Raw genomic sequence first — 12047 nt, forward strand, 5'->3', positions numbered from 1 at the left:
GAACTTCCAGCTGTCCTTGAGAGAGGAGAGAGTATTTTCTCTTTTGTGGGGTTCTGACTGAGAGAAGTCAGGCATCCCTGAACAGACCCCATAAACTTGTACCTTCTAGTCCTTTCCAAACAGATTACTGGAAGCTTGTTTGTGCTCACATTCAAACATTTGCAACTCAATTCAAATTTCTGCATCACACAAAAAAGATGTATCTCTTGCTTCTAGCTTACAGCCTCCAGGCTGCACTGGTTCAGAGGGCAGTCCGGTTGAAGGGGGTAGAAATTCTCCTCTCAAAGGCTGAACTCCATACAGGAACATTTTCTGGGGACTTCCAAACTGTACATCAACCCAGGATGGATTTAGCTCACTGTAACCTGTCCAGCCTAGAGCTACAATCTGCATTCCCATCTAAGCAACTAATCAGATAAAAGAGACCCCAAGGATCCTCAGAAATCCATCACGCTTCTGAAAAATAATTCTAAAGACATGCCCTAGGGTGACGTCAGTGGAGGACTTTTCTGGAACAACTAAATGGGTTTGAATTTGGTCACGAGGGAATCATCTTTCTATAACATTTTGGGACACCTAAGTGTAGGGAAAACATTCTCTCCTGTACATCTTACCCAAGGGCGCCCATGACGAAAAGCCAGTTGACTTTTCTCCCCCTCCGTTTCTGCCATTTTGTTATTCCTTCTATGATTTCTCCCTTAGTTTGTCTTTTCCATGGTTTATAGTGTAGAGAGACATAGTAGAGGTTTTGCTGATGAGGGAAGAGAGCAAAATATGATAAGAAAGACATAGTCATGACAGCTGGGCTGGACCCCACTTCTCAGGGAGAGCCAACATGGCAGGAAGAGTCGTGGCCAGAAGATAGTGCTTTATTTTTTTACCCATGAAATTAGTTAAGTTTAAATTCTCCCCAAGTATTAAAATCATATTCTACTGGGGCACTTGGGTGGCTCAGTTGGTTAAGTGCCCAACTGTTGAGTTTGGCTCAGTGATCTCAAGGTCATAAGATCAAGACCCATGTTGGGCTTCACGCTCAGTGCGAAGTCTGCTGGAGATTTTCTCTGTCCCTCTAACCGCCCCCTACCCTGCTCATGCATGTACATGCTTTCTCTCTCTCTTTCAAGTAAATAAATCTTTTTTTAAAAGATAGTATTCTACTAAATATTATACAGTGCACTAGAGATTAGAGTAACAGACTATTTGAGTAATACAGAAAATTGGATCTAATCCCCCCCAGGTATTCTTGGGGACCCTGGAAAAGGCTTCAGGGAACTAGTATATTTCCAAATCATAGAGGAATGCCATCATTTAGACAGTGGGGTATACTGTTCTGAAACCACCGGCACTCCCATAATCATAGTGGAATCATATCACTGCAACAGCATCTGGCCAGGTGAACTTTTAGAAAGCAAAACTGGGGGACAGAATGATAAGAAAATAAAAAGAAGATTGAGGGGGAAGACAAAGAGAGGAAGAATTAGGAGGAGGAGGAGCAGAAATGATAGGAATCAAGTTTGCCTTGTCTAACCATTCACCTACCATGGAGTGTGCAGGAGTAGGACAGGGGTACAAAATAGTAAACTACAGAACCAAGAAACAGCTCTAGAGGCCTGGGTGTTACTGAAAGGAAGCAATAAATCACTGCATAATATACTTTTTAGCTCTCCGTCTTCATCCTTGGGAGTAAAAGACAATGGGGAATAAATAATTACAAACTTGTAGGCTGCTTTGACACTGGTTGCCTGAGGGGTTATTGCTCCTTCCCCATCCTACAGAGTCATGAGAGAGCAGGTGGGGCAGTCTTTATAAAATCAACAGCAATGGGCACCTGGGTGGCTCAGTGGGTTAAGCCTCTGCCTTCAGCGTGGGTCGTGATCTCAGGATCCTGGGATCGAGTCCTGAGTTGGGCTCTTTGCTCCGCAGGGAGCCTGCTTCCCCCCACCCCACGCCTGCCTCTCTGCCTACTTGTGATCTTTCTCTGTCAAGTAAATTAATAAAATCTTAAAAAAAAATCAACAGCAATATCAGGAGTTAGTGGGTACGCAAGAGACCACAAGCTCAAAATGCTTTGAGTTTTCGGGCTGTGCTGAAATTTAGTGAGGTCAAATAATTTATTAACCATAAATCTCCTTTAAGCCACACCTTGTCAAACTAGTCTGTCTCACACTAGGATGCTACAAAAAATATATAATAAACGGAAATTATTGTAAAAATATGGTAACTTAAAAAAAAAAAAAGATAGTGTGTCTACTAAAGAGTAACAGTGCAAAACCTCAATCTTACCCCATCTGGAGATCCGTGGTCCAAATCTAGGGTGCTTTCAGAGATGGGCATGAATGAGATCCTTTCTCAGGAAACTAGAGCTGGTACTGCCCACGCCCGCAAGGCTCACAGCCACTGGTGGCCATGCTCACTGTGCCTCTTCAGAGTTAAGGAGGGTGCTAACACGTGCTGAGGGCTGTGCAGCTGTGGAGTGGTATTGGGCAGTGCTCATTAAGTAGGCGCTTCATGTATACATGTTCTCAGTTGGAACCACCACCTCAAATAGGACAGGTCACTGATTAGGAAACCCTGAGAATCTATCTGATGCCAGATTCCTGATTTTTATTCCTCTCTCCTAACTTCCCTATATTTTCTTACCTTTTTTACTCTAACAGGTGTATCTTTATTTTTTTTCAACTTTGAAACTTCTGTTCAATGTTTATTGTTACGGCTGAGTGAATGAAAGACCAACCTATAAACTAGATACCACCACTGTTCCCCTTTCGCAGTATGCAAGGTTAAAGGGCCAGTCAATGGTGAGAACAGGATGCAAAGCCCAGGAGTCTGTCCCCACAGACAGGGCTCCTGATGTGTGCAGATGGGTACTGCTTTTACAAAGGTCCAGTGGGTTTGGTTTTGTTTTTACTCACTGCTTGCTTTAAGAACCGAATAATCCTAAAGTGGCACCTGACAGGTTTGAAAGATAAGATTCTCTAAGGGTTTTTTGAAGTCCACACCCACATTCTTGGAGTGAGGGCTGACCCCTGAGAGTCGGAAATTATAATCGCTACCAAGAAGGAGCAGAGGAAAGAAGCCAGTCGGGCGAGTTAAATCAGAGAGAATGCAAGGAAATTGAGAGAGCAATTTCAGAGAAAGGCGAGTGAGAGGATCGGGAAGGGCCTCCAACCTTGGGGCGACTAGAGGCTGCGTGGAAGTCCTGAAGGGTCAGGGAGAGGACGAGCCAACAACAGCCAGGACGGGGTGCAGGCCCAGCTGTGGTGGGAGGTGGTGGGTGTCTTCATAATCACCCCGAAGACCAAGCATTCAAGTTTGCCGGTGAAAGCTGGCCAGTGTGTGATTGGGGGCTGAGCTAGTCCCACGTAATGGACCAGAAATAAAGCAGATAACAAAAACAAAAGAACATTTTGGGTTTACTTTGTGTAGATTCTAGTGTAGTGTCCAATCAGGGCTGCAAAAGCAGGGGTGCATAACACAAGGAAGAGAGGAAAGTAAGTCTCGGGCCTAACATCTGGTTCCAAAGCAGAGATAGGACTGGAGAAGCAGAAGATATTTTCCATGCATTTCTCTCTCTGAGTCTCTCTGCCTTTTTCCTTTTTGACTCCCATTGTCCTCTCCTACCTAACGTTAACATTTCCAAATGATAATCTCCTTGATGTCTTTATTTCCGTCATGGTCAGCATTCTTGGATTCACAGACATGGTCATCGTCAAGCAAGGCACGGACCACAGGTCCTAATTTTGCAATTTTTACTTAGACTTTCTCTACACAATCGTTGGCTCCAATCCCATGCCAAAAAGAAAAAGAAAAGAAAAAAAAAAAAAAACTTCACACGTTGAGAGCTGATCTGAGGTGCTTATTTTGCATGTTGGCCTTACAGCAACTCTCTCTCTGTGCCACGACACAGGCTGGATGACCTTCCACCCTGGATGTCACTGGCTTCCGGCTTTCCTGATGCCAAAGCCAAGGAACACTTTTGTGTTGGAAATTGCCTTTCTGCAAAAGCAAAGAGAATAAGCCAAGCACCATAGATCACTTGGCCGGCCCACCCCACCGAGATACCCCATAGACTGAAGTTTCTATGCCAACAGACTTCTAATTGGAGGGCATACCTTTAGCGCTCTGTCCTTTCTGTAATTAGAGCCAGGCATCGCCAGCGTGGGCACCACCCAGCGCCCCAACGGCCACGGCGTGAGTACGCGGTGCACGTGCGTCTGCTGGCCAGCCTAGGATGAAGCCCAAGTTCAATGTATAACTAAGACCGTTTCGCTCTGCTCCAGTCCTGTAGAAGCCACACAGAGCAGACTTGTATTTCTGTGAAAGGCTTCGGTTTTCCGTCATCTATTTTTTATAGCACTGATACTAAACCAATTGCAGCAAATGGAGGGTATTATTTCTGGCTTGGGTGCATCACGATGCTGATTCGCCATTCCTAGGAAGCAGGCTCACTGTACTGGGTTTTACCGTTTACCATGGGAGACCTGGTTCAACAAAACGTAAGTGCGTTGAGATGCTTGACAGTTTCAAAATGTAAATAACTAATTCCCCACGAATGAGGGAGAAGGGGCCGTGTGATGATTAGATGGGATAAGGATGGAAATTTTATTGGGTACCAGGTGTGGCAGATGACTGTGGGTTGAAGACGAGCAAAACTATTTCTTCCATCCTTTGGTTTCTCGGTGTAGCGTTAATCTTTGAAGACAATCTTGGTTTACTCTTCAAGCAACGTTGCCACTTTTCAGAATCATATTTTCGTGTGTTCTTTCTGAAATGTTTGCATGTCCTCATCTGTAGGTGCTCTCCAAATAGAATAAGCTTGTGGTTTTGGGATGTTTAAGAATGTCAAAGATTTAGGACACCTGGGTGGCTCAGTGGGTTACAGCCTCTGCCTTTGGCTCAGGTTGTGATCCCAGAGTCCTGGGATCGAACCCCACATCGAGCTCTCTGCTCAGTGGGGACCCTGCTTCCTCCTCTCTCTCTGCCTGTCTCTTTGCCTACTTGTGATTTCTATCTGTCAAATAAATAAATAAAATCTTTAAAAAAAATGCCAAAGATTTATAAACCAGAAAGTTTAGAGGAAACCATCTATAAAGGTCCAGAGCCCTCTCCCTGCTTCCAGAACACAGGCACACATGCAAAGACCCCTTCTCACACTAACACACAGAGATTTTTAAAAATTAACCAGCTAACTAGCAATAACATTATAGATCAGCTTAGAATACTTCTTATTTATAGTAGATTTACTTACAATGTTTTGTTACACATCAGTAACAGATGACCATGTATTAAAGTTGTCCAATATTAAGGTTTAAATCTGTACTGTATTTCTTCAGGTCATTGGTGGTTTATGAGAGCTAATGCTGCACAATTTATTTCTCTATAAATATTGATCACATATTAAGCATACAACGATTGCTATTTCAAGCATGTTGTTGTTTTTATCCTATTTTCTCCACTTTCAGATGATTTATTCAGCTTTTTGACTGTGAATGTAATTACCATTTTTAGCTGGTAAAAAAGAAAATACTGAACCAGCACATATGAAATGTTACTTTTCAGTGTTCCTATGTGTCTGTGTTTTACCTAAAAGCAAAATCAATAGGACTCCAGAAATGGAAACAAGTCAGCTCTGGGTGGTGTTATTCACTTGCTATTAAACTTGACAGCTAATTTGCAAGTTCACACTCTTTTAATGCTAGAGTTCTTGGAACCCTGAGGGCTGAACCCTTCTAACCCCAGCTAAATATGCAGATAGAGAATAGAACCCAGAGGGTTCCCTTGCATTGGTATCATTTCCAAGGTATTATTTTGGTCAAAGACAGAAATTAATTCTTGTTTAATGCTTTCTAGCAAAGTGGAATGGTATGAGGGCTGTGAGAAAAAAAAAAAAATAGAATTGGAAGTGTTATAAAACAAGCCTGAACTTTCCATTAAGAGTCACATAAAGAATTCAAAGACCAAATATTTAATCAAAGTTAATTTAACAAAATCATATTAAGTAAGGATCCCTCCTTAGACCCACTGTGGAATGTTTCAAATACCTTTTCTATATAAAGATATGTTTAATCTGATAGAGCAAGTGGCATTTTTATACCCCAGAAAAAAATGATTTATTCTTAGGAAAGAAGAAATCCCGGACACGTAGCCAGATATGGGAAAACATATTTATGGGGTGACATTTTTTGGCATGAAATAGAAAGAAGAGAGTTTTTTATGAAACCCTTGGCAAAACAGAAAGCTCAAAAATATTTCTAAACTTGCCCAGTTGCAAAACCACACTGTGTGTTTTGCTTTTTCCATTAGGGAAGGAGTAACTCGGGGCTGGGACTGGCCTTCTGAGTCCTATCACTTCATTTCTCTTGACAGGGATTAGCTCAATTAACTAAACTCCTGTTGGAATGCCCAGCCTGTCATCTCCTCTGTGCAAAAATGAAACACATGGCATTCTAAGAAAGAACGTCAAGCAGCCAATTTCTCAGAAAATATTTGAATGACCCTTGGAGGTTAGCAGCACAATCATTTACACGAAAATTGCTTCAAATGTGGATAATGTGTTCTTTGAGCATCAGCAAAGTAGCGGGGTCTGCTCAAAGCTGCACAAACACAAGCAGCCTTGATTAAATCGGAAATGGAGGCAGACGTTGGAGAAGACACGGAAATCACAAAAATGTTCTATTGCTATTCCTTCTGAATTCTCTAGCTTCTTTCTCTCCATGTTTTTTGTCCCGTAGTGTATTTGTAAAGCATTTTCACTGAGATTGTTAAGCAACCAGCAGACTAGCTCCTCTGAACTCGTAAGCCAGGGTGTCCTTTCTGCCTCCTGTTTGGAGTAAAGGAAGTGAGTGGGAGTGAAAATGTTTGCTTATTGAGAGGAAACTTCACTGTATTATTAAATTTTTCCCCTATTTTACCGCAGAGCTCAACAGGAGATCTAGGTCTTTAGACTCTAGACAGAACCTGATTTTGGGGGGATTTTGTATTATATGTGTGAAAGTCCTTTAATACTTTCTACCTGCCATCCCTCCTATGTAAAATGCAAACCATCATAAAGGCACTCTACCTTCTTCCACTCTGGGACGATTCCAATTACCCCTAAGCTTCTCACTCATGCTTCAGAAACAGGACCTCTAAACCTCTAACCTGCCAGGGGTCTTATAGACCATTTACTGCTGGAAAAAGTGATGTTTTATGGTTTTTGTTGGTTGGTTTTTTTGTTTTGTTTTGTTTGTTTGTTTTTAAGGATAGAATTCCCCTCCTCTGTGCCCAACCTTAAAAACAAACAAATAAAACAATACAAAGCAAAACAAAACCTCTCTCTCTCTCTTTCTCTCTCTCTTTTTTTTAATTCTACCAGCACTGTGAACACAGGTCTCTCTAAAAGATACAGCCATTCTAGGGAAGCATTCTAAAGAAGCAAATTCTTGACACTGACTGAGAATCCCTGTTGTTCTCCCCCGCACCCCTCCTCCAGTCCTGAAGCAGGCATGAGCTGCTGCACTTTGTACCAAACCCTTGAAGTCCCCAAACTGAAACTTGAAAGCAGTGGAAAGTCTAAGTACAAACGCCAAGTCACAACAGTCATTGGAAAATCAACCTCTCCTTCTGTCTTGCCCTGAAGAAACAGTGAAAGAAGTCGTACTTTTAAAGCACTTAAATAATCACCGGAAAGGGAGAAATTGTGGGCAATCTCAATGCCAACGAATGTTGCCAATTCTGACCTTGGTTACTATTCTTTAGTAAAAAAGGACAGAAGCTCAGATTAATAGATGTTGCTAAGAGCAACCCAGAACCTTGACATTCTTATTATGCCTTACGTGACATGCTAACTTAGAGTAGAATTTTTAGTGATGGAAACAAGGGAAGAACTTAAACGTGGTCTAGTTAGGTCAAATAGATGATGCTTTCTTGTTGGGGAACTTCTCAGTTTACCTCTACCTGGACTATCAGTTCTGATTCCAAGTGACCTGCTGTGTGGATGACCCTTTTTTCTTTTTCATTCTGTGGTGGTTGTGGAACAAGTAGGTGGCAAACATGGGTGAGTGAATCTGGAGTGTAGTCTTGGAGTACCCTTGGGTTTCATGGGTTGTGTAAGAGTGGTAAAAAACAAAACAAAACAAACAAAAAAAACAAAAACAAAAACAAAAAACAGCTCTGGAGAATGGACAGGGACTAACTGTCTCCCATAGTACATTCCTTTTACCTGTGTGACTTATCAAGTAATGCCTCCATTTGGCAAAGGTAGTTCATCTGAAACCTCACTGTCAGACTGTCAAAGCTCACAAACATCAAATGTCATCAGCTTCAACTCTCTTTAAGGTCCTCCTTCTCCTCCTACTTTTTCCTGAGTCCTCAAGTCTGCGTAACTTCCAGTATACCAGTTCCTTTGTGCGCAGACTTCTTTTACCTTAATGGTCCCAGGGCACTCACACAACAGAGAAGACTGTTGTAGGGGAGGAAAAATTATTTTTTTCTCTATCCTGAGTTCTTAGCTGAGATCCATGTAATAAAAGAGAGATTAACGAGAGAAAAACAAGTTTATTATCATGCATACATCATGTGTACATGGGAGATAGTCGGAGAAAAATGAGTAACTCCTTGAGGTAGCTTAGAATTCAGGCTTAAATTCTATCTTCATAGTGAAAGGGGAGTGGGGATGCAGGCTTCTTAGGGGAGAGTAAATGATTTCTAAGAAAGATGAATGGGCCCTTGGAAGAAAAGATGAGAGGATCCTCTCATGTGACCAGAGTTAGTTCTCCCTGGTTGACGACACTCCCAGGAGGGGATTTATGACAACTGAGTTCCTTTTGAAGGATCTGCCTTGAGGCAGATGAGGAGAGTTCAGAGAAAGCCTCTCCCTCCATTTGCTTTTCCAAGTGCCTACGGCCCCAGATAACCAATATACAGTATACGTGGGGTTGCATGTCCCAAACTCCTACAGTCATATTTTGGGGTGGCACAGTCATATTTTGGGGTGCCTTTCACTTTTTTTTTTTTTTTTGCCTTTCACTTTTAAATGAAAACATCCATTTGCTATTTGTTTTAATCCTATGAATTACCTTAGATGCAAAGCATGCTTTTGTTGTTTTCTAGTTTAGTACAAGCTCAGACTTGCTCTATAACACCTGCATGAAGGTTGGTAATTTTTTTTAGGATGATAGGACAAAATTTATTGAGATTGCTTTTTCATTGTCTTAGTATCCAAGCAGTCAAGAAACCACAATAAAGCAAATTATTTGGGACTATTACAATGGATCACTTTCATTTTTTTTAATCTTAAAAAAAAAGGAATACATTTTATATCAAGTGAGGAAACTTACATTTCTGTACATGAATTTACATGAGTTATTTGTCCTATTGGGAGGTCAATTTGCTTTGGGGGGGGGTAGTGTTAGTATAGTCACAATGGATTACTTTTAATTCAGAGTATGTCTGAGGACTGATTCTGATGTCAGGCTGCCTGGGTAAGAGACTGGATCCCACTACTTATACCTGTGTAAATTGGCAGGCACAAGGCAAATATAAGGTAAACAGCCCCACCTTATGTGTTACTGGGAAAATTACCAGAGCACTCAGAAAAGACTTTACACATGGTCAAGTATGGTAAATGTTGGCTGTGATAAGTACTATAATTGTGTTAGTGGGAATCCAGCAACATTAGGATTGTATTAAAAATTTAATTCTAACCATCTTCCAGGATATTTACTAATCACAATTGTTAAATAAGTTGAACGTCGCCTAGGCACACACACAGAACTTTAGTTATCTGTAAATAAACCACTTATTTTGATGCATTATCAATGAAAGGGGCAAAAGTAGACACACACACTCAAATACTTGAATGATACCATCCAGGAATGGAGATTAAACTGAAGTTTAATATAAAAGCAGATGCATTTTTAGTGAGATGTTTATCAGATATTATTTATAAGCAGGTAGTTTAAAGAGAATGAAGACTTGGAGGGAGTTTGGGGTGGGGCAGGAGACGGGGAGAGGGGTGTGTGTGTGTGTGTGTGTGTGTGTGTAGTTGAGCTTTTCTTCCTTCTTCTTCCATCAGAATAGTTCCATTAGGAAACAACTCTCTTTCCAAATTTGCAGATATCTGCAAATAGCATTCTTGCCCCAGAGGAAAAAAAATAGTTTAACATCATTCATTTGAAGCAAATCTCCTAGGATGTCCAAGTGGATTATTTATTGCTATTAGAGGATTGATTTATCTGCAGAAACACGTATTCCTTCTCAGCATGAAATCAAGACTATCCCTTGAAATAGGTTGATTAGACAGCTACCTCTTAAAGGAATACGAGGACCCCTGACATGTTCCCACCAACCCCCAAGGAGCTCCCCACATTCCGTGACGCTCACTTCCTACCTGGTCTGAAACTCCCACCCATGATGTCTACTTTGTGTTTCGGAAGTGCGGATGACTTGCTTAAGATATCTTCCAGTTTATCTGAGAGAGGAGAATGTACTCAACTTCTGTTAGCATACTTTAGAGCCTTAAATGGTCTCAGAAGCTACTGTACCCTTTTAGGCTGCAGAGAGACGTCCCTGAGAGTTGATGTTCAGTAGTGAAGAGTCTGGGCAACAGAAATTTGAATTGCAGAGAAAGAAAAGATTGAGTTGAAGTACCGATCAAGGGAAGATTCTTTGAAGAGGGGCACATAAAGGGATCTCCTTATAGAATGAATTTTTCTTTGGGTGGAAGGAAAATACAGCGCACGGAGTGGGGGACAGGGTGGGAACACTCTGGGAGAGCTGACTTTATCCGGCAGGAAATGGGTTTGCCTCCCTCTTACCCTGTGTCTCCCTGCTCTCCTAACTGGCTCCACACAGATCTAGAAAGGATTGGAGAAGCAAAGAAGAGATGGAGGTAGCAGGTGTAATATATGTTAACACTATGGTCTTTGCTGTATAGCTCGCTTCTATCCTACTAACATGCTGGTCAGTGGGAATGAAGCTTTGCTAGGGAAAGTTTGTTTTAAATAAAGAAACAAGGAAAGTAGAAGTTAATCAGCAAAACAAATCAGGGCTGCCAAAGTCACACTGCCCACCTCTCCCCCACCCCCCACCTACAAGACCAATCCTGGGTAACACAGCCCTGTTTTACCCGTTTCCATGTACTTTTGGTGACTAATTGTGATATATAATAAACTAAAAATAATAGCAAGTATTTGCACAATTTCCTTTTCACTTTCTTTTTTTTTCCTGAGGAGTAGGTATCAAACTTTGTGAAGAAAAAAGTATATAATGGTAGAGTTAAGTTTCCCTCAGTTTGATATCACTGGTATTTTGGTTGCTTCGCGATCGTGGGGCCGATCCCACCCACCAATTCATTGTAACGTTTCTCTTCTAGAGCCAGAATAGGACAGACTCATATACCATTCTGATCTGGGTGCATTTCTTCAGAAGGTATGCTGTGCTCATGGGGGATGGTGGCTGCCTGGGCTTGGGGCTGGCGAGGCCAGTTGGAAGTCTATGCATGCTCTTCAACAAAACGATTTCTTAGCGAAGTCAATGAAATAAAATGATGGGCACCAAAGAACACGAGTATACCCAGATCGCTCCGCACATTCATGCCTGTCGTGTTCCCAGTAGAATTTCTGTCCTGAGACTCTAGATGAATACCCTTGATTTAAACTGATTGACTTAGAAGAAGCCAGTGGGGAAATCAGAGGAAGCACGCTAAGGAAGGTGAGAGGGTTATCAAGACTGCACTGCAGAGTGATTATTTTGCAATCCTTTACTCTGCCTTATTTCGCAATGGAATGTTTGGGGGTCTTAGGAACACTGTGGGGAAACCGAGCCTCATATTTGTCCTAAAACTCTTTCCTTGGGCAGCTTCTCCGTTGCAGGCATCCCAGAAAGCCCCTGCTTGTTAGAGGAGATGCCGCTTGCTTGTTAACCCTTCCCGGGGACACCCACCCCAGGCCACTCCATGCCTCCTGGGTGGGATTTCCCCAGGCTCTCCACCCCACTCCGATCCTGTGGTGAACAGGACAGCAAAGCCCCGCTTCTGGCTGTTGCTCTCTGCTGCTCTAGGCTAGTTA

At 42.1% G+C, this 12047-nt stretch overlaps 1 protein-coding gene across 32 annotated transcripts in view; it reads left to right on the forward strand.

The window, feature by feature from the left end:
• Positions 1 to 12047, forward strand: part of SORBS2 (sorbin and SH3 domain containing 2) — a 211019-nt gene that overhangs the window by 59859 nt on the left and 139113 nt on the right. For 8 of the 32 annotated variants that reach the window (XM_082715667.1, XM_082715670.1, XM_082715669.1 and 5 more), the window contains exon 1: positions 11359 to 11409. The exons of 12 other annotated variants lie outside the window; for them this stretch is intronic. The gene's annotated coding sequence lies outside the window, so the exon portion shown is untranslated. Of the gene's footprint in view, positions 1 to 11353; positions 11410 to 12047 lie in introns of those variants that run through there. 12 more of the 32 variants (XM_082715687.1, XM_082715673.1, XM_082715675.1 and 9 more) reach the window with 9 other exon arrangements.

Source organism: Mustela nivalis (assembly GCF_964662115.1).
Source record: "Mustela nivalis genome assembly, chromosome: 20".
Lineage (NCBI taxonomy): Eukaryota > Metazoa > Chordata > Mammalia > Carnivora > Mustelidae > Mustela > Mustela nivalis.